Here is an 18,972-nt window from a genome sequence, read left to right on the forward strand (position 1 = left end):
CCATGAAGAATTATAGGTGTTTACATAGGGTTCTCCTAGGTAATTCACCTCTTCCATTGAAGGGTTCTCAGGATCATAGGCTTCTTCTTCAGATGAAGCATCCTTAGTACTGCTTGGTGCATTTTGCATTCCAGACAGACTTTGAGAGATCAAATTGACTTGTTGAGTCAATATCTTGTTCTGAGCCAGAATGGCATTCAGAGCATCAATCTCAAGAACTCCTTTCTTCTGATTTGTCCCATTGTTCACAGGATTCCTTTTAGAAGTGTACATGAATTGGTTATTTGCAACCATTTCAATCAGCTCTTGAGCTTTTGTAGGCGTCTTCTTCAAATGAAGAGATCCTCCAGCAGAGCTATCCAAAGACATCTTGGATAGTTCAGAGAGACCATCATAGAAAATACCTATGATGCTCCATTCAGAAAGCATGTCAGAAGGACATTTTCTGATCAATTGTTTGTATCTTTCCCAAGCTTCATAGAGGGATTCTCCATCCTTCTGTCTGAAGGTTTGGACTTCCACTCTAAGCTTACTCAATTTTTGAGGTGGAAAGAACTTTGCCAAGAAGGCATTGACTAGCTTTTCCCATGAGTCCAGGCTTTCTTTAGGTTGTGAGTCCAACCATGCCCTAGCTCTGTCTCTTACAGCAAAAGGGAATAGCATAAGTCTGTAGACCTCAGGGTTAACCCCATTAGTCTTGACAGTGTCACAGATTTGCCAGAACTCAGCCAAAAACTGATGAGGATCTTCCAATGGAAGTCCATGGAACTTGCAATTCTGTTGCATTAGAGAAACTAATTGAGGCTTAAGCTCAAAGTTGTTTGCTCCAATGGCAGGGATAGAGATGCTTCTCCCATAGAAGTCGGGAGTAGGTGCAGTAAAGTCACCCAGCTCCTTCCTTGCATTGTTTGCATTGTTGTTGTTTTCGGCTGCCATGGGTTCTTCTTCTTTGAAGATTTCTGTTAGGTCCTCTACAGAGAATTGTGCCTTAGCTTCTCTTAGCTTTCGCTTCAAGGTCCTTTCAGGTTCAGGGTCAGCTTCAACAAGAATGCTTTTGTCTTTGTTCCTGCTCATATGAAAGAGAAGAGAACAAGAAAATGTGGAATCCTCTATGTCACAGTATAGAGATTCCTTGAGGTGTCAGAGGAAAAGAAAAGTAGAAGACAGAAGTAGAAAATTCGAACTTATCAAAGAAGAAGGAGTTCGAATTTTGCATTAAGGAATATTGTTAGTCCATAAATAGAAGGATGTGAGAGGAGGGAAGGTGATTTTCGAAAATTAAGTAAAAGAATTTGAAAACATTTTGAAAAACATTAATTAATTTTTCGAAAATAAGAGTGGGAAAGAAATCAAGTGATTTTTGAAAAAGATTTTGAAATTAGAAGTAAAAAAGATTTGATTGAAAACTATTTTGAAAAAGATGAGGTTAAGAAGATATGATTGGTTTTAAAAAATATGTGATTGAGAAGATATGATTTGAAAACAATTTTAAAAAAAGGATTTGATTTTAAAAATTAATGACTTGCCTAACAAGAAAAGATATGATTTAAACATTAAACCTTTCTCAACAGAAAAGGCAACATACTTGAAATGTTCAATCAAATCATTAATTGTTAGCAAGTATCTTTGAAAAAGGAAAGAAATTGATTTTGAAAACATTTGATTGAAAGGATATGATTTGAAAAAGATTTGATTTTGAAAAACTTTGAAAACTTGAAAAAAAATTGGTTTGAAAACAAAATCCTCCCCCTTGTGCCATCCTGGCGTTAAACGCCCAGAATGGTGCACATTTTGGCGTTTAACGCCCAAAACTATACCCTTTTGGGCGTTAAACGCCCAACCAGGTACCCTGGCTGGCGTTTAAACGCCAGTCTGTCCTTCTTCACTGGGCGTTTTGAACGCCCAGCTTTTTCTGTGCAATTCCTCTGCTGTATGTTCTGAATCTTCAATTCTCTGTATTATTGACTTGAGAAGACACAAATTAAAAATATTTTTGGATTTTTAATAATCAAAATGCAACTAAAATTAAATAACAATGCATGCAAGACACCAAACTTAGCAGTTTGTATACTACTGACACTAATGAGAATGCATATGAGACACACAAAAACACTCAAGTCAAGAGAATTTAAAAATTAGAGTAAGAAATCATCAATAACATCTTGAAGATCCTTAAGACACATGAATGAATGCATGCAATTGACACCAAACTTAAAATGAGACACTAGACTCAAACAAGAAATTTTTGGATTTTATGATTTTGTAAATTTTTTTTTGTTTTTTTCGAAAATTAAGTGGAAGAAGAAAATAAAGGTATCAAAATTCTTAATGAGAATTCCAGGAATCATGCAATGTTAGTCTAAAGCTTTAGTCTAAAGGAATTAGACATGGCTAGCCAAGCTTCAGCAGGACATTGCATTCAAGAGCTAAATTGATGATAATCAATCAGTCTTGATGATGATAAGAACATCACCTTGAAACACTAGAATTCATTCTTAAGAACTCTGAAGAAAAATACCTAATCTAAGCAACAAGATGAACCGTCAGTTGTCCATACTCGAACAATCCCCGGCAACGGCGCCAAAAACTTGGTGCGCGAAATTGTGATCACTACAACTTCGCACAACTAACCAGCAAGTGCACTGGGTCGTCCAAGTAATACCTTACGTGAGTAAGGGTCGATACCACGGAGATTGTTGGTATGAAGCAAGCTATGGTCACCTTGTAAATCTTAGTCAGGCAGACTCTAATGGGTATAGTGATATACGAATAAAACATAAAGATAAAGATAGAGGTACTTATGTAATTCATTGGTAGGAACTTCAGATAAACGTATGAAGATGCCTTCCCTTCCGTCTCTCTGCTTTCCTACTGTCTTCATCCAATCCTTCTTACTCCTTTCCATGGCAAGCTGTATGTAGGGTTTCACCGTTGTCAGTGGCTACCTCCCATCCTCTCAGTGAAAACGTTCCTATGCTCTGTCACAGCATGGCTAATCATCTGTCGGTTCTCGGTCAGGCCGGAATAGAATCCATTGATTCTTTTGCGTCTGTCACTAACGCCCCGCCTGCTAGGAGTTTGAAGCACGTCACAGTCATTCAATCATTGAATCCTACTCAGAATACCACAGACAAGGTTTAGACCTTCCGGATTCTCTTGAATGCCGCCATCAGTTCTAGCTTATACCACGAAGATTCCGGTTAAAAGAATCCAAGAGATAAACATTAGAGCCTCGTTTTCTTGTAGAACAAGAGTGGTTGTCAGTCACTTTGTTCATAAGTGAGAATGATGATGAGCGTCACATAATCATCACATTTATCATGTTCTTGGGTGCAAATGAATATCTTGGACAAAGAACAAGCGGAATTGAATAGAAGAACAATAGTAATTGCATTAATACTCGAGGTACAGCAGAGCTCCACACCTTAATCTATGGTGTGTAGAAACTCCACCGTTGAAAATACATAAGAACAAGAGAGTGATCATTGGTTTCGGCCCCAGAGAGGGAACCAGAGGAACCAAGATGAAAATACAATAGTAAAAGGTCCTATATATAGAGAACTAGTAGCCTAGGGTGTACAGAGATGAGTAAATGACATAAAAATCCACTTCCGGGCCCACTTGGTGTGTGCTTGGGCTGAGCAATGAAGCATTTTTCGTGTAGAGACTCTTCTTGGAGTTAAACGCCAGCTTTTATGCCAGTTTGGGCGTTTAACTCCCATTTTGGTGCCAGTTCCGGCGTTTAACGCTGGAATTTCTGAAGGTGACTTTGAACGCCGGTTTGGGCCATCAAATCTTGGGCAAAGTATGGACTATTATATATTGCTGGAAAGCCCAGGATGTCTACTTTCTAACGCCGTTGAGAGCGCGCCAATTGGGTTTCTGTAGCTCCAGAAAATCCACTTCGAGTGCAGGGAGGTCAGAATCCAACAGCATCTGCAGTCCTTTTCAGTCTCTGAATCAGATTTTTGCTCAGGTCCCTCAATTTCAGCCAGAAAATACCTGAAATCACAGAAAAATACACAAACTCATAGTAAAGTCCAGAAAAGTGAATTTTAACTAAAAACTAATAAAAATATACTAAAAACTCAACCAAATATACTAAAAACATACTAAAAACAATGCCAAAAAGCGTACAAATTATCCGCTCATCACTTGCTTCATACCAACAATCTCCGTAGGATCGACCCTTACTCGCGTAAGGTTTATTACTTGGACGACCCAGTGCACTTGCTGGTTAGTTGTGCGGAGTTGTGATAGAGAGTTGAGATTGCAATGAGCGTACCATGTTGATGGCGCCATTGATGATCACAATTTCGTGCACCAAGTTTTTGGCGCCGTTGCCGGGGATTGTTTCGTGTATGGACAACTGACGGTTCATCTTGTTGCTTAGATTAGGTATTTTTCAGAATTCTTAAGAATGAGTTCTAGAGTTTCATGATGACCTGTTGAAATCTGGCTGGCTGAGAAGCCATGTCTAATCTTATTGGACCGAGGTTTCAACTGATCATCACAAGAGCTTATTGATCTCTATCAATCTTGCTATTGGAGCAATGATCTGCTAAGGCTTGGCTGGCCATTGGCCATGTCTAGTGTTTTGGACCGAAGCTTTCTTTGAAAGCTTGGCTGGCTGTGAAGCCATGTCTAATTCCTGGACCGGAGTCTTAGACTAGCATTGCAATGATTCCTGGAATCCAAATTAAGAATTCTGAAACCTTTATTTTCTATTTCCATATAATTTTTGAAAAATCCAAAAAAAAAATTTTCAAAATCATAAAAACCAAAAATATTTTATGTTTCTTGTTTGAGTCTAGTGTCTAATTTTAAGTTTGGTGTCTTGCATGCATTGTTTATTTGATCTTGGTTCTATTTTCAAGTCAATAGTACAGGGAACTGAAGATTCAGAACATGCAGCAGAGGAATTACACAGAAAAAGCTGGGCGTTCAAAACGCCCAGTGAAGAAGGACAGACTGGCGTTTAACGCCCAAAAAGGTAGTGCATTGGGCGTTAAACGCCAGAATGTGCACCATTCTGGGCGTTTAACGCCAGGATGGCACAAGGGGGAGGATTTTGTTTTCAAAATCAATTTTTTTTTTAAGTTTTCAAAGTTTTTCAAAATCAAATCTTTTTCAAATCATATCTTTTCAATCAAATGTTTTCAAAATCAATTTCTTTCCTTTTTCAAAGATACTTGCTAACAATTAATGATTTGATTGAACATTTCAAGTATGTTGCCTTTTCTGTTGAGAAAGGTTTAATGTTTGAATCATATCTTTTCTTGTTAGGCAAGTCATTAATTTTTAAAATCAAATCTTTTTAAAATTGTTTTCAAATCATATCTTCTCAATTATATCCTTTTAATCACATCTTTTTCAAAACAGTTTTCAATCATATCTTTTTGATTTCTGATTTCAAAATCTTTTTCAAAAAAATTACTTGATCCCTTTCTCACTCTTGATTTTCGAAAATCAAATTAAAGTTTTTCAAAATGCTTTTAAAATCTTTTTAATTAATTTTCGAAAAAGCTCTTCCCCTCTTCTCACATCCCTCTATTTATGGAGTATCACTCCTCCTCAATGCACAATTCGAACTCTATCTGACTAAGTTCGAATTCTTCTCCTTCTTCCTTCTATTTTTCTTCTTCTCTGACACCTCAAGGAATCTCTATACTGTGACATAGAGGATTCCACATTTTCTTGTTCTCTTCTCTTTCATATGAGCAGGAACAAAGACAAAAGCATTCTTGTTGAAGCTGACCCTGAACCTGAAAGGACCTTGAAGCGAAAGCTAAGAGGAGCTAAGGCACAACTCTCTGTAGAGGACCTAACAGAAATCTTCAAAGAAGAAGACATGGCAGCCGAAAACAACAACAATGCAAACAATGCAAGGAAGGTGCTGGGTGACTTTACTGCACCTACTCCCGACTTCTATGGGAGAATCATCTCTATCCCTACCATTGGAGCAAACAACTTTGAGCTTAAGCCTCAATTAGTTTCTCTAATACAATAGAATTGCAAGTTCCATGGACTTCCATTGGAAGATCCTCATCAGTTTTTAGCTGAATTCTTGCAAATCTGTGACACTGTCAAGACTAATGGGGTTGACCCTGAGGTCTACAGACTTATGCTATTCCCTTTTGCTGTAAGAGACAGAGTTAGGATATGGTTGGACTTACAACCTAAAGAAAGCCTGAACTCATGGGAAAAGCTAGTCAATGCCTTCTTGGCAAAGTTCTTTCCACCTCAAAAATTGAGTAAGCTTAGAGTGGAAGTCCAAACCTTCAGACAGAAGGATGGAGAATCCCTCTATGAAGCTTGGAAAAGATACAAACAATTGATCAGAAAATGTCCTTCTGACATGCTTTCTGAATGGAGCATCATAGGTATTTTCTATGATGGTCTCTCTGAACTATCCAAGATGTCTTTGGATAGCTCTGCTGGAGGATCTCTTCATCTGAAGAAGACGCCTACAGAAGCTCAAGAACTAATTGAAATGGTTGCAAATAACCAATTCATGTACACTTCTAAAAGGAATCCTGTGAACAATGGGACAAATCAGAAGAAAGGAGTTCTTGAGATTGATACTCTGAATGCCATTCTGGCTCAGAACAAGATATTGACTCAACAAGTCAATTTGATTTCTCAAAGTCTGTCTGGAATGCAAAATGCACCAGGTAGTACTAAGGAAGCTTCATCTGAAGAAAAAGCTTATGATCCTGAGAACCCTTCAATGGAGGAGGTGAATTACCTAGGAGAACCCTATGGAAACACCTATAATTCTTCATGGAGAAATCATCCAAATTTCTCATGGAAGGATCAACAGAGACCTCAACAAGGTTTCAACAACAATAATGGTGGAAGAAACAGGTTTAGCAATGGCAAGCCTTTTCCATCATCTTCTCAGCAACAGACAGAGAATTATAAGCAGAACCACTCTGACTTAGCAACCATGGTCTCTGATCTAATCAAAACCACTCAAAGTTTCATGACTGAAACAAGGTCCTCTATTAGGAATTTGGAGGCACAAGTGGGACAGCTGAGCAAGAAAATTACTGAACTCCCTCCTAGTACTCTTCCAAGCAATACAGAAGAAAATCAAAAAGGAGAGTGCAAGGCCATCAACATGGCCGAATTTGGAGAGGAAGGAGAGGAAGTGAACGCCACTGAGGAAGACCTCAATGGGCGTGCACTAGCCTCCAATGAGTTCCCTAATGAGGAACCATGGAAATCTGAGGCTCAAAATGAGACCATAGAGATTCCATTGGACTTACTTCTGCCTTTCACGAGCTCTGATGAGTATTCCTCCTCTGAAGAGGATGAGTATGTCACTGAAGAGCAAGTTGCTAAATACCTTGGAGCAATCATGAAACTAAATGACAAGTTATTTGGAAATGAGACTTGGGAGAACGAACCTCCTTTGCTCACCAAAGAATTGGATGACTTGTCTAGGCAGAAATTACCTCAAAAGAGGCAGGACCCTGGGAAGTTCTCCATACCTTGTACCATAGGCACATTGACCTTCAAGAAGGCTCTGTGTGACTTAGGGTCAAGTGTAAACCTCATGCCTCTCTCTGTAATGGAGAAGCTAGGGATCTTTGAGGTACAAGCTGCAAGAATCTCACTAGAGATGGCAGACAATTCAAGAAAACAAGCTTATGGACTTGTAGAGGATGTTCTGGTGAAAATTGAAGACCATTACATCCCTGCTGATTTCATAGTCCTAGAGACTGGGAAGTGCATGGATGAATCTATCATCCTTGGCAGACCCTTCCTAGCCACAGCAAAGGCTGTGATTGATGTTGATAGAGGTGAACTGATCATTCAAGTGAATGAAGAATCCTTTGTGTTTAAGGCTCAAGGATATCCCTCTGTCACCATGGAGAGGAAGCATGAAGAGCTTCTCTCAAATAAGAGTCAAACAGAGCACCCACAGTCAAACTCTAAGTTTGGTGTTGGGAGGCCACAACCAAACTCTAAGTTTGGTGTTGAACCCCCACATTCAAACTCTAAGTTTGGTGTTGGGAGGTTCCAACATTGCTCTGAGAAAATGTGAGGCTCCATGAGAGCCATCTGTCAAGCTACTGACATTAAAGAAGCGCTTGTTGGGAGGCAACCCAATGTTATATTCTATATATTTTCCTCTGTTATTTTATTTTATTTTATTTTGTAGGTTGATGATCATGAGAAGTCACAAAATCAATTGAAAAAGCAAAAACAGAATGAAAAACAGGAAGAAAAATAGCACACCCTGGAGGAAGAACCTACTGGCGTTTAAATGCCAGTAAGGCTAGCAGGTGGGCGTTTAACGCCCAGTCTGGCACCATTCTGGGCGTTTAACGCCAGAAAGGGGTACCAGACTGGCGTTAAATGCCAGGAAAGGACAAGTACCTGGCGTTAAACGCCAGAAATGGGCACCAGCCCGGCGTTTAACGCCAGAATTGGCTCAAAACACATTTTTGCATGCCATTTGGTGCAGGGATGACTTTTCCTTGACACCTCAGGATCTGTGGACCCCACAGGATCCCCACCAACACCACCACTCTCTCTCTTCTTCACCCATTCACCAATCACCTCAACACCTCTTCCCCAAAAACCCTTCACCTATCAAATCCCATCCTTCTCTTCACCACTCACATCCATCCTTCATAAAACCCCACCAACCTCACCCTTCAAATAATCCCCGGTAATGAATCCAAAAACTTGGTGTTCAATACCATGGCATAAACAAAACTTCGCACAACTAACCAGCAAGTACACTGGGTCGTCCAAGTAATAAACCTTACGCGAGTAAGGGTCGATCCCACGGAGATTGTTGGTATGAAGCAAGCTATGGTCACCTTGTAAATCTTAGTCAGGCAGACTCAAATGGGTATAGTGATATACGAATAAAACGTAAAGATAAAGATAGAGATACTTATGTAATTCATTGGTAGGAACTTCAGATAAGCGTATGAAGATGCCTTCCCTTCCGTCTCTCTGCTTTCCTACTGTCTTCATCCAATCCTTCTTACTTCTTTCCATGGCAAGCTTATGCAAGGGTTTCACCGTTGTCAGTGGCTACCTCCCATCCTCTCAGTGGAAATGTTCAACGCACCCTGTCACGGGACGGCTATCCATCTGTCGGTTCTCGATCAGGCCGGAATAGAATCCAGTGATTCTTTTGCGTCTGTCACTAACGCCCCGCCCTCAGGAGTTTGAAGCACGTCACAGTCATTCAATCATTGAATCCTACTCAGAATACCACAGACAAGGTTAGACCTTCCGGATTCTCTTGAATGCTGCCATCAGTTCTTGCCTATACCACGAAGACTCTGATCTCACGGAATGGCTGGCTCGTTTGTCAGGCGAGCACTCGGTTGTCAGGCGATCAACCATGCATCGTGTATCAGGAATCCAAAAGATATTCACCCAATCTAAGGTAGAACGGAGGTGGTTGTCAGTCACACATTCATAGGTGAGAATGATGATGAGTGTCACAGATCATCATATTCATCAAGTTGAAGAACAAGTGATATCTTGGACAAAGAACAAGCGGAATTAAATAGAAGAACAATAGTAATTGCATTAATACTCGAGGTACAGCAGAGCTCCACACCTTAATCTATGGTGTGTAGAAACTCCACCGTTGAAAATACATAAGAACAAGGTCTAGGCATGGCCGTGAGGCCAGCCTCCCAATGATCTAAGAACTAGATGTCCAAAGATGAAAAATACAATAGTAAAAGGTCCTACTTATAGAAAACTAGTAGCCTAAGGTTTACAAAGATGAGTAAATGACATAAAAATCCACTTCTGGGCCCACTTGGTGTGTGCTTGGGCTGAGCAATGAAGCATTTTTCGTGTAGAGACTCTTCTTGGAGTTAAACGCCAGCTTTTATGCCAGTTTGGGCGTTTAACTCCCATTTTGGTGCCAGTTCCGGCGTTTAACGCTGGGAAATCTGAAGGTGACTTTGAACGCCGGTTTGGGCCATCAAATCTTGGGCAAAGTATGGACTATCATATAATGCTGGAAAGCCCAGGATGTCTACTTTCCAACGCCGTTGAGAGCGCGCCAATTGGGCTTCTGTAGCTCCAGAAAATCCACTTCGAGTGCAGGGAGGTCAGAATCTAACAGCATCTGCAGTCCTTTTCAGTCTCTGAATCAGATTTTTGCTCAGGTCCCTCAATTTCAGCCAGAAAATACCTGAAATCACAGAAAAACACACAAACTCATAGTAAAGTCCAGAAAAGTGAATTTTAACTAAAAACTAATAAAAATATACTAAAAACTAAACCAAATATGCTAAAAACATACTAAAAACAATGCCAAAAAGCGTATAAATTATCCGCTCATCACAACACCAAACTTAAATTGTTGCTTGTCCTCAAGCAACTGAAAATCAAATAAGATAAAAAGAAGAGAATATACTATAGACTCCAAATTATCAATGAAACTTAGCTCCAAATTAGATGAGCGGGACTAGTAGCTTTTTGCCTCCGAACAGTTTTGGCATCTCACTTTATCCTTTGAAATTCAGAATGATTGGCTTCTTTAGGAACTTAGAATCCAGATAGTGTTATTGATTCTCCTAGTTAAGTATGATGATTCTTGAACACAGCTACTTTATGAGTCTTGGCTGTGGCCCAAAGCACTCTGTCTTCCAGTATTACCACCGGATACATACATGCCACAGACACATAATTGGGTGAACCTTTTCAGATTGTGACTCAGCTTTGCTAAAGTCCCCAATTAGAGGTGTCCAGGGTTCTTAAGCACACTCTTTTTGCCTTGGATCACAACTTTATTTCTTTCTTTTTCTTTTCTTTTTCTTTCTCCCCTTTTTTTCTTTTTCGTTTTTCTTCTTTTTTTTTTGTATTCACTGCTTTTTCTTGCTTCAAGAATCATTTTTATGATTTTTCAGATCCTCAGTAACATATCTCCTTTTTCATCATTCTTTCAAGAGCCAACAATTTTAACATTCATGAACAACAAATTCAAAAGACATATGCACTGTTTAAGCATACATTCAGAAAACAAAAAGTATTGTCACCACATCAAACTAATTAAGCTAGTTTTAAAGATGAATTCGAAATCCTGTACTTCTTGTTCTTTTGTGATTAAAACATTTTTCATTTAAGAAAGGTGATAGATTCATAGGACATTCATAACTTTAAGGCATAGACACTAAGACACTAATGATCATAAGACACAAACATAGATAAACATAAGCATGAAAATTTTGAAAAACAGGAAAATAAAGAACAAGGAGATTAAAGAACGGGTCCACCTTAGTGATGGCGGCTTGTTCTTCCTCTTGAAGATCTTATGGAGTGCTTGAGCTCCTCAATGTCTCTTCCTTGCCTTTGTTGCTCCTCTCTCATGATTCTTTGATCTTCTCTAATTTCATGGAGGAGAATCTCTTGTTTGCTCCATCCTTTTCTTAGTGATGGGCTTGAGGTCATGCCTTCTCAGTTGAACCGGCTTCCCTCTTGAGTTTCTCTTCCATTGAGCGCCCTCTTCACAAATGTTTATGAGGACTTGGTCCAACCTTTGATCAAAGTTGACCCTTCTTCATGGCCACAACTTCATAGAAGTGGTCTTGATGCACCCTTGAGATGAATCTCTCCATCTCCCATGACTCGGAGGAGGAGGCTTTTGCCTTCCCTTTCCTCTTTCTAGAGGTTTCTCCGGCCTTGGATGCCATAAATGGTTATGGAAAAACGAAAAGCAACGCTTTTACCACACCAAACTTAAAAGGTTTGCTCGTCCTCGAGCAAAAGAAGAAAGAAGAGAGTAGAAGAAGAAGAAATGGGGGAGAGGGAGATGGCTTTGTGGTTTGGCCAAAAGGGGGAAGAAGTAATGTTTAGGGTGTGTGAAAATGAAGGAGTGAAGATGGGTTTTTGGGGAAGAGTGGTTGAGGTGATTGGTGAATGGGTGAAGAAGAGAGAGGGTGGTGGGGTGGGTGGGGATCCTGTGGGGTCCACAGATCCTGTGGTGTCAAGGAAAAGTCATCCCTGCACCAAATGGCATGCAAAAACACGTTTTGAGCCAATTCTGGCGTTAAACGCCGGGCTGGTGCCCATTTCTGGCGTTTAACGCCAGGTTCTTGCCCTTTCCTTGCGTTTAACGTCAGTCTAGTGCCCCTTTCTGGCGTTAAACGCCCAGAATGGTGCCAGACTGGGCGTTAAACGCCCACCTGCTAGCCTTACTGGCGTTTAAACGCCAGTAAGTTCTTCCTCCAAGGTGTGCTGTTTTTCTTCCTGTTTTTCATTCTGTTTTTGCTTTTTCAATTGATTTTGTGACTTCTCATGATCATCAACCTACAAAAAAAAACATAAAATAACAAAAGAAAATAGATAAAATATAACATTGGGTTGCCTCCCAACAAGCGCTTCTTTAATGTCAGTAGCTTGACAAATGGCTCTCATGGAGCCTCACAAATGATCAGAGCAATGTGGGAACCTCCTAACACCAAACTTAGAGTTTGAATGTGGGGGTTCAACACCAAACTTAGAGTTTGGTTGTGGCCTCCCAACACCAAACTTAGAGTTTGACTGTGGGGGCTTTGTTTGACTCTGATTTGAGAGAAGCTCTTCATGCTTCCTCTCCATGGTGATAGAGGGATATCCTTGAGCCTTAAACACAAAGGATTCTTCATTCACTTGAATGATCAGTTCGCCTCTATCAACATCAATCACAGCCTTTGCTGTGGCTAGGAAGGGTCTGCCAAGGATGATGGTTTCATCCATGCACTTCCCAATCTCTAGGACTATGAAATCAGCAGGGATGTAATGGTTTTCAATTTTCACCAAAACATCCTCTACAAGTCCATGAGCTTGTTTTCCTGAGTTGTCTGCCATCTCTAATGAGATTCTTGCAGCTTGCACCTCAAAGATCCCTAGTTTCTCCATTACAGAGAGATGCATGAGGTTTACACTTGACCCTAAGTCACACAGAGCCTTCTTGAAGGTCATGGTGCCTATGGTACAAAGTATTGAAAACTTCCCAGGATCTTGTCTCTTTTGAGGTAATTTCTGCCTAGACAAGTCATCCAGTTCTTTGGTGAGCAAAGGAGGTTCATTCTCCCAAGTCTCATTTCCAAATAACTTGTCATTTAGCTTCATGATTGCTCCAAGGTATTTAGCAACTTGCTCTTCAGTGACATACTCATCCTCTTCAGAGGAAGAATACTCATCAGAGCTCATGAAAGGCAGAAGTAAGTCTAATGGAATCTCTATGGTCTCATTTTGAGCCTCAGATTCCCATGGTTCCTCATTAGGGAACTCATTGAAGGTCAGTGCACGCCCATTGAGGTCTTCCTCAGTGGCGTTCACTTCCTCTCCTTCCTCTCCAAATTCAGCCATGTTGATGGCCTTGCACTCTCCTTTTGGATTTTCTTCTGTATTGCTTGGGAGAGTACTAGGAGGGAATTCAGTAACTTTCTTGCTCAGCTGTCCCACTTGTGCCTCCAAATTCCTAATGGAGGACCTTGTTTCAGTCATGAAACTCTGAGTGGTTTTGATTAGATCAGAGACCATGGTTGCTGAGTCAGAGGGGTTCTGCTTAGAATTCTCTGTCTATTGCTGAGAAGATGATGGAAAAGGCTTGCCATTGCTAAACCTGTTTCTTCCACCATTATTGTTGTTGAAACCTTGTTGAGGTCTCTGTTGATCCTTCCATGAGAAATTTGGGTGATTTCTCCATGAAGAATTATAGGTGTTTCCATAGGGTTCTCCTAGGTAATTCACCTCTTCCATTGAAGGGTTCTCAGGATCATAGGCTTCTTCTTCAGATGAAGCATCCTTAGTACTGCTTGGTGCATTTTGCATTCCAGACAAACTTTGAGAATTCAAATTGACTTGTTGAGTCAATATCTTGTTCTGAGCCAGAATGGCATTCAGAGTATCTATCTCATGAACGCCTTTCTTCTGATTTGTCCCATTGTTCATAGGATTTCTTTCAGAAGTGTACATGAATTGGTTATTTGCAACCATTTCAATCAGCTCTTGAGCTTCTGCAGGCGTCTTCTTCAAATGAAGAGATCCTCCAGCAGAGCTATCCAAAGACATCTTGGATAGTTCAGAGAGACCATCATAGAAAATACCTATGATGCTCCATTCAGAAAGCATGTCAGAAGGACATTTTCTGATTAATTGTTTGTATCTTTCTCAAGCTTCATAGAGGGATTCTCCATCCTTCTGTCTGAAGGTTTGGACTTCCACTCTAAGCTTACTCAATTTTTGAGGTGGAAAGAACTTTGCCAAGAAGGCATTGACTAGCTTTTCCCATGAGTCCAGGCTTTCTTTAGGTTGTGAGTCCAACCATGTCCTAGCTCTGTCTCTTACAGCAAAAGGGAATAGCATAAGTCTGTAGACCTCAGGGTCAACCCCATTAGTCTTGACAGTGTCACAGATTTGCAAGAACTCAGCCAAAAACTGATGAGGATCTTCCAATGGAAGTCCATGGAACTTGCAATTCTGTTGCATTAGAGAAACTAATTGAGGCTTAAGCTCAAAGTTGTTTGCTCCAATGGCAGGGATAGAGATGCTTCTCCTATAAAAGTTTGGAGTAGGTGCAGTAAAGTCACCCAGCACCTTCCTTGCATTGTTGGCATTATTGTTGTTTTCGGCTGCCATGTCTTCTTCTTTGAAGATTTTTGTTAGGTCCTCTGTGGAGAGTTGTGCCTTAGCTTCTCTTAGCTTTGGCTTCAAGGTCCTTTCAGGTTCAGGGTCAGCTACAACAAGAATGCCTTTGTCTTTGTTCCTGCTCATATGAAAGAGAAGAGAACAAGAAAATATGGAATCCTCTATGTCACAGTATAGAGATTCCTTGAGGTGTCAGAGGAAAAGAAAAATAGAAGAAAGGGGTAGAAGAATTCGAACTTAGTGAGATAGAGTTCGAATTGTGCATTGAGGAGGAGTGATACTCCATAAATAGAAGGATGTGAGAAGAGGGGAAGAGGTTTTTCGAAAATTAATTAAAAAGATTTTAAAAACATTTTGAAAAACTTTAATTGATTTTCGAAAACCAAGAGTGGGAAAGAAATCAAGTAATTTTTTTTTTTTGAAAAAGATTTTGAAATTAGCATTCAAAAAGGTATGATTGAAAACTTCTTTGAAAAAGATGTGACTAAAAAGATATGATTGAAAAGATATGATTTGGAAACAATTTTAAAAAAAAGATTTAATTTTAAAAATTAATGACTTGGCTAACAAGAAAAGATATGATTCAAACATTAAACCTTTCTCAACAGAAAAGGCAACATACTTGAAATGTTGAATCAAATCATTAATTGATAGCAAGTATTTTGAAAAAGGAATGAAATTGATTTTGAAAAAGATTTGATTGAAAAGATATGATTTGAAAAAGATTTGATTTTGAAAAACTTTGAAAACTTGAAAAAAATTTGCATTAAAAACAAAATCTTCCCTCTTGTGCCATCCTGGCGTTAAACGCCCAGAATGGTGCACATTCTGGCGTTTAACGCCCAATGCTCTACCTTTTTGCGCGTTAAACGCCCAGCCAGGCACCCTGGCTGGCGTTTAAACGCCAGTCTGTCCTTCTTCACTGGGCGTTTTGAACGCCCAGCTTTTTCTGTATAATTCCTCTGCTGTATGTTCTGAGTCTTCAATTCTCTGTGTTATTGACTTGAAAAGACACAAATTAAAAAAATGTTTTGGATTTTTAATAATGAGGAATAATCAAAATGCAACTAAAATCAATTAACAATGCATGCAAGACACCAAACTTAGCAGTTTGTATACTATGGACACTAACAACATGAGAATGCACATGAGAAACAACAAAATACTCAAGTCAAGAGAATTCAAAGATCAGAGCAAGGAAATCATCAAGAACATCTTGAGGATTAATGAAGACACATGCATGAATTCGAAAAATGCAAGAAGAACAGAAACATGCAATTGACACCTAAACTTAAAATGAGACACTAGACTCAACAAGAAACATACAATATTTTTTTTTATGATTTTGTAATTTTTTTTTTGGATTTTTCAAAAATTAAGTGGAAAAGAAAATAAAGGTATCAAAATTCTTAATGAGAATTCCAGGAATCATGCAATGTTAGTCTAAAACTTTAGTCTAAAGAAATTAGACATGGCTAGCCAAGCTTCAGCAGAACATTGCATTCAAGAGCTAAATTGATGAAGATCAATCAGCCTTGGTGATGATAAGAACATCACCTTGAAACACTAGAATTTGTTCTTAAGAACTCTGAAGAAAAATACCTAATCTAAGCAACAAGATGAACCGTCAGTTGTCCATACTCGAACAATCCCCGGCAACGGCGCCAAAAACTTGATGCACGAAATTGTGATCAATACTTTTCACAACTCAAATAATCCCCGGTAATGAATCCAAAAACTTGGTGTTCAATACCATGGCATAAACACAACTTCGCACAACTAACCAGCAAGTGCACTGGGTCGTCCAAGTAATAAACCTTACGCGAGTAAGGGTCGATCCCACGGAGATTGTTGGTATGAAGCAAGCTATGGTCACCTTGTAAATCTTAGTCAGGCAGACTCAAATGGGTATAGTGATATACGAATAAAACGTAAAGATAAAGATAGAGATACTTATGTAATTCATTGGTAGGAACTTCAGATAAGCGTATGAAGATGCCTTCCCTTCCGTCTCTTTGCTTTCCTACTGTCTTCATCCAATCCTTCTTACTTCTTTCCATGGCAAGCTTATGCAAGGGTTTCACCGTTGTCAGTGGCTACCTCCCATCCTCTCAGTGGAAATGTTCAACGCACCCTGTCACGGCACGGCTATCCATCTGTCGGTTCTCGATCAGGCCGGAATAGAATCCAGTGATTCTTTTGCGTCTGTCACTAACGCCCCGCCCTCAGGAGTTTGAAGCACGTCACAGTCATTCAATCATTGAATCCTACTCAGAATACCACAGACAAGGTTAGACCTTCCGGATTCTCTTGAATGCCGCCATCAGTTCTTGCCATACCACGAAGACTCTGATCTCACGGAATGGCTGGCTCGTTTGTCAGGCGAGCACTCGGTTGTCAGGTGATCAACCATGCATCGTGTATCAGGAATCCAAGAGATATTCACCCAATCTAAGGTAGAACGGAGGTGGTTGTCAGTCACACGTTTATAGGTGAGAATGATTATGAGTGTCACGGATCATCATATTCATCAAGTTGAAGAACAAGTGATATCTTGGACAAAGAACAAGTGGAATTGAATAGAAGAACAATAGTAATTGCATTAATACTCGAGGTACAGCAGAGCTCCACACCTTAATCTATGGTGTGTAGAAACTCCACCGTTGAAAATACATAAGAACAAGGTCTAGGCATGGCCGTGAGGCCAGCCTCCCAATGATCTAAGAACTAGATGTCCAAAGATCAAAAATACAATAGTAAAAGGTCCTACTTATAGAAAACTAGTAGCCTAAGGTTTACAAAGATGAGTAAATGACATAAAAATCCACTTCTGGGCCCACTTGGTGTGTGCTTGGGCTGAGCAATGAAGCATTTTTCGTGTAGAGACTCTTCTTGGAGTTAAACGCCAGCTTTTATGCCAGTTTGGGCGTTTAACTCCCATTTTGGTGCCAGTTCCGGTGTTTAACGCTGGGAAATCTGAAGGTGACTTTGAACGCCGGTTTGGGCCATCAAATCTTGGGCAAAGTATGGACTATCATATAATGCTGGAAAGCCCAGGATGTCTACTTTCCAACGCCGTTGAGAGCGCGCCAATTGGGCTTCTGTAGCTCCAGAAAATCCACTTCGAGTGCAGGGAGGTCAGAATCTAACAGCATCTGCAGTCCTTTTCAGTCTCTGAATCAGATTTTTGCTCAGGTCCCTCAATTTCAGCCAAAAAATACCTGAAATCACAGAAAAACACACAAACTCATAGTAAAGTCCAGAAAAGTGAATTTTAACTAAAAATTAATAAAAATATACTAAAAACTAAACCAAATATGCTAAAAACATACTAAAAACAATGCCAAAAAGCGTATAAATTATCCGCTCATCACCCGCACCCCACATATATGTGTGTTATTTGTATGTTTAAAAATGTTACATAATGAGAGTTGAACCAAGGACCTTCATCATGTGCAAAAGGTTTTTAGCCACTGAACCAAGTTTATCAATTTGTAATATTAACACTTTTATTTTTATATAATTCATTTATCATTTAATGAGATATAAATACAACTTTAACAACCCTACTTGCCCTCAATCCATTCATACTGCAAACCTTATTTCACAGTCCTCAGTGGCTCAGCCCCTCAAGAATCCCAATCAATCTAAATCTCTCTACAATCTGACCGCGTCTACCCCCACTCTCGTCGCTGCGCTACTCACCTTACCCGCGTCTGCATCAACTCACGTTGCCGGCGGTATTGCAGTCTCACTTCACTCTCATTGCTGGCTCTGCTGCACTGTACTCATGTCGCCAGCTTGCTCACGTGCTTCATTCTCCGTTCAACTTGCACGTGTCACGTTGTTGACTCTGCTGCACCCTACCCTATGCTTCGTTCCTCTGTTCAGCACCTACTCGTGCTAAAACTCTAAAAGTATGTTTATCTACCTTCAAAACTAAAATTCATTTATTATTTAATTTGATTTTTATTTGTGTTTATGGTTGTATGATTTTTAAATGACCTTGTGATTGAAAATTTTTATTTGGACTTGTTGGAATAGATGTTGAGAATTTTTTTAAGTTTATATAAAGATGAATGAATCAGAGATTTTAGCTTATGAAAATTCTCAATAAACAGAGATAAATAAACAGATTAATGTTAAATTTTGTTACGTTCATATGTAGATTTTAATTTGCTTTTAATTTTAATTTGAGTTCATGGCTTTATGGTATTTAAGTACATATGCATATTTTAATTTGAGTTTGAGTTCATGGCTTTATGGTGTTTAAGTATATATGCAAATTTTAATTTGAGTTCATGTCTTTATGTTGTTTCTGGTATATACATATAAATTATTTGTCAT

General features: G+C 39.5%; 3 non-coding genes across 3 annotated transcripts; 2 read left to right on the forward strand and 1 right to left on the reverse strand.

Moving 5' to 3' along the window:
- Positions 1-423: 423 nt before the first annotated feature.
- Positions 424-531, forward strand: LOC130942868 (small nucleolar RNA R71). Its single transcript, XR_009071414.1, has one exon. It is a non-coding gene; the product is annotated as a small nucleolar RNA R71 (small nucleolar RNA).
- Positions 532-6,256: 5,725 nt separating this feature from the next.
- LOC130942372 (small nucleolar RNA R71) lies at positions 6,257-6,364 on the reverse strand. Its single transcript, XR_009070944.1, has one exon. It is a non-coding gene; the product is annotated as a small nucleolar RNA R71 (small nucleolar RNA).
- Positions 6,365-14,103: 7,739 nt separating this feature from the next.
- Positions 14,104-14,211, forward strand: LOC130943170 (small nucleolar RNA R71). The gene has a single exon (XR_009071700.1). It is a non-coding gene; the product is annotated as a small nucleolar RNA R71 (small nucleolar RNA).
- The last annotated feature ends 4,761 nt before the right edge of the window (positions 14,212-18,972 follow it).

This window comes from Arachis stenosperma, chromosome 7, assembly GCF_014773155.1.
Source record: "Arachis stenosperma cultivar V10309 chromosome 7, arast.V10309.gnm1.PFL2, whole genome shotgun sequence".
Lineage (NCBI taxonomy): Eukaryota > Viridiplantae > Streptophyta > Magnoliopsida > Fabales > Fabaceae > Arachis > Arachis stenosperma.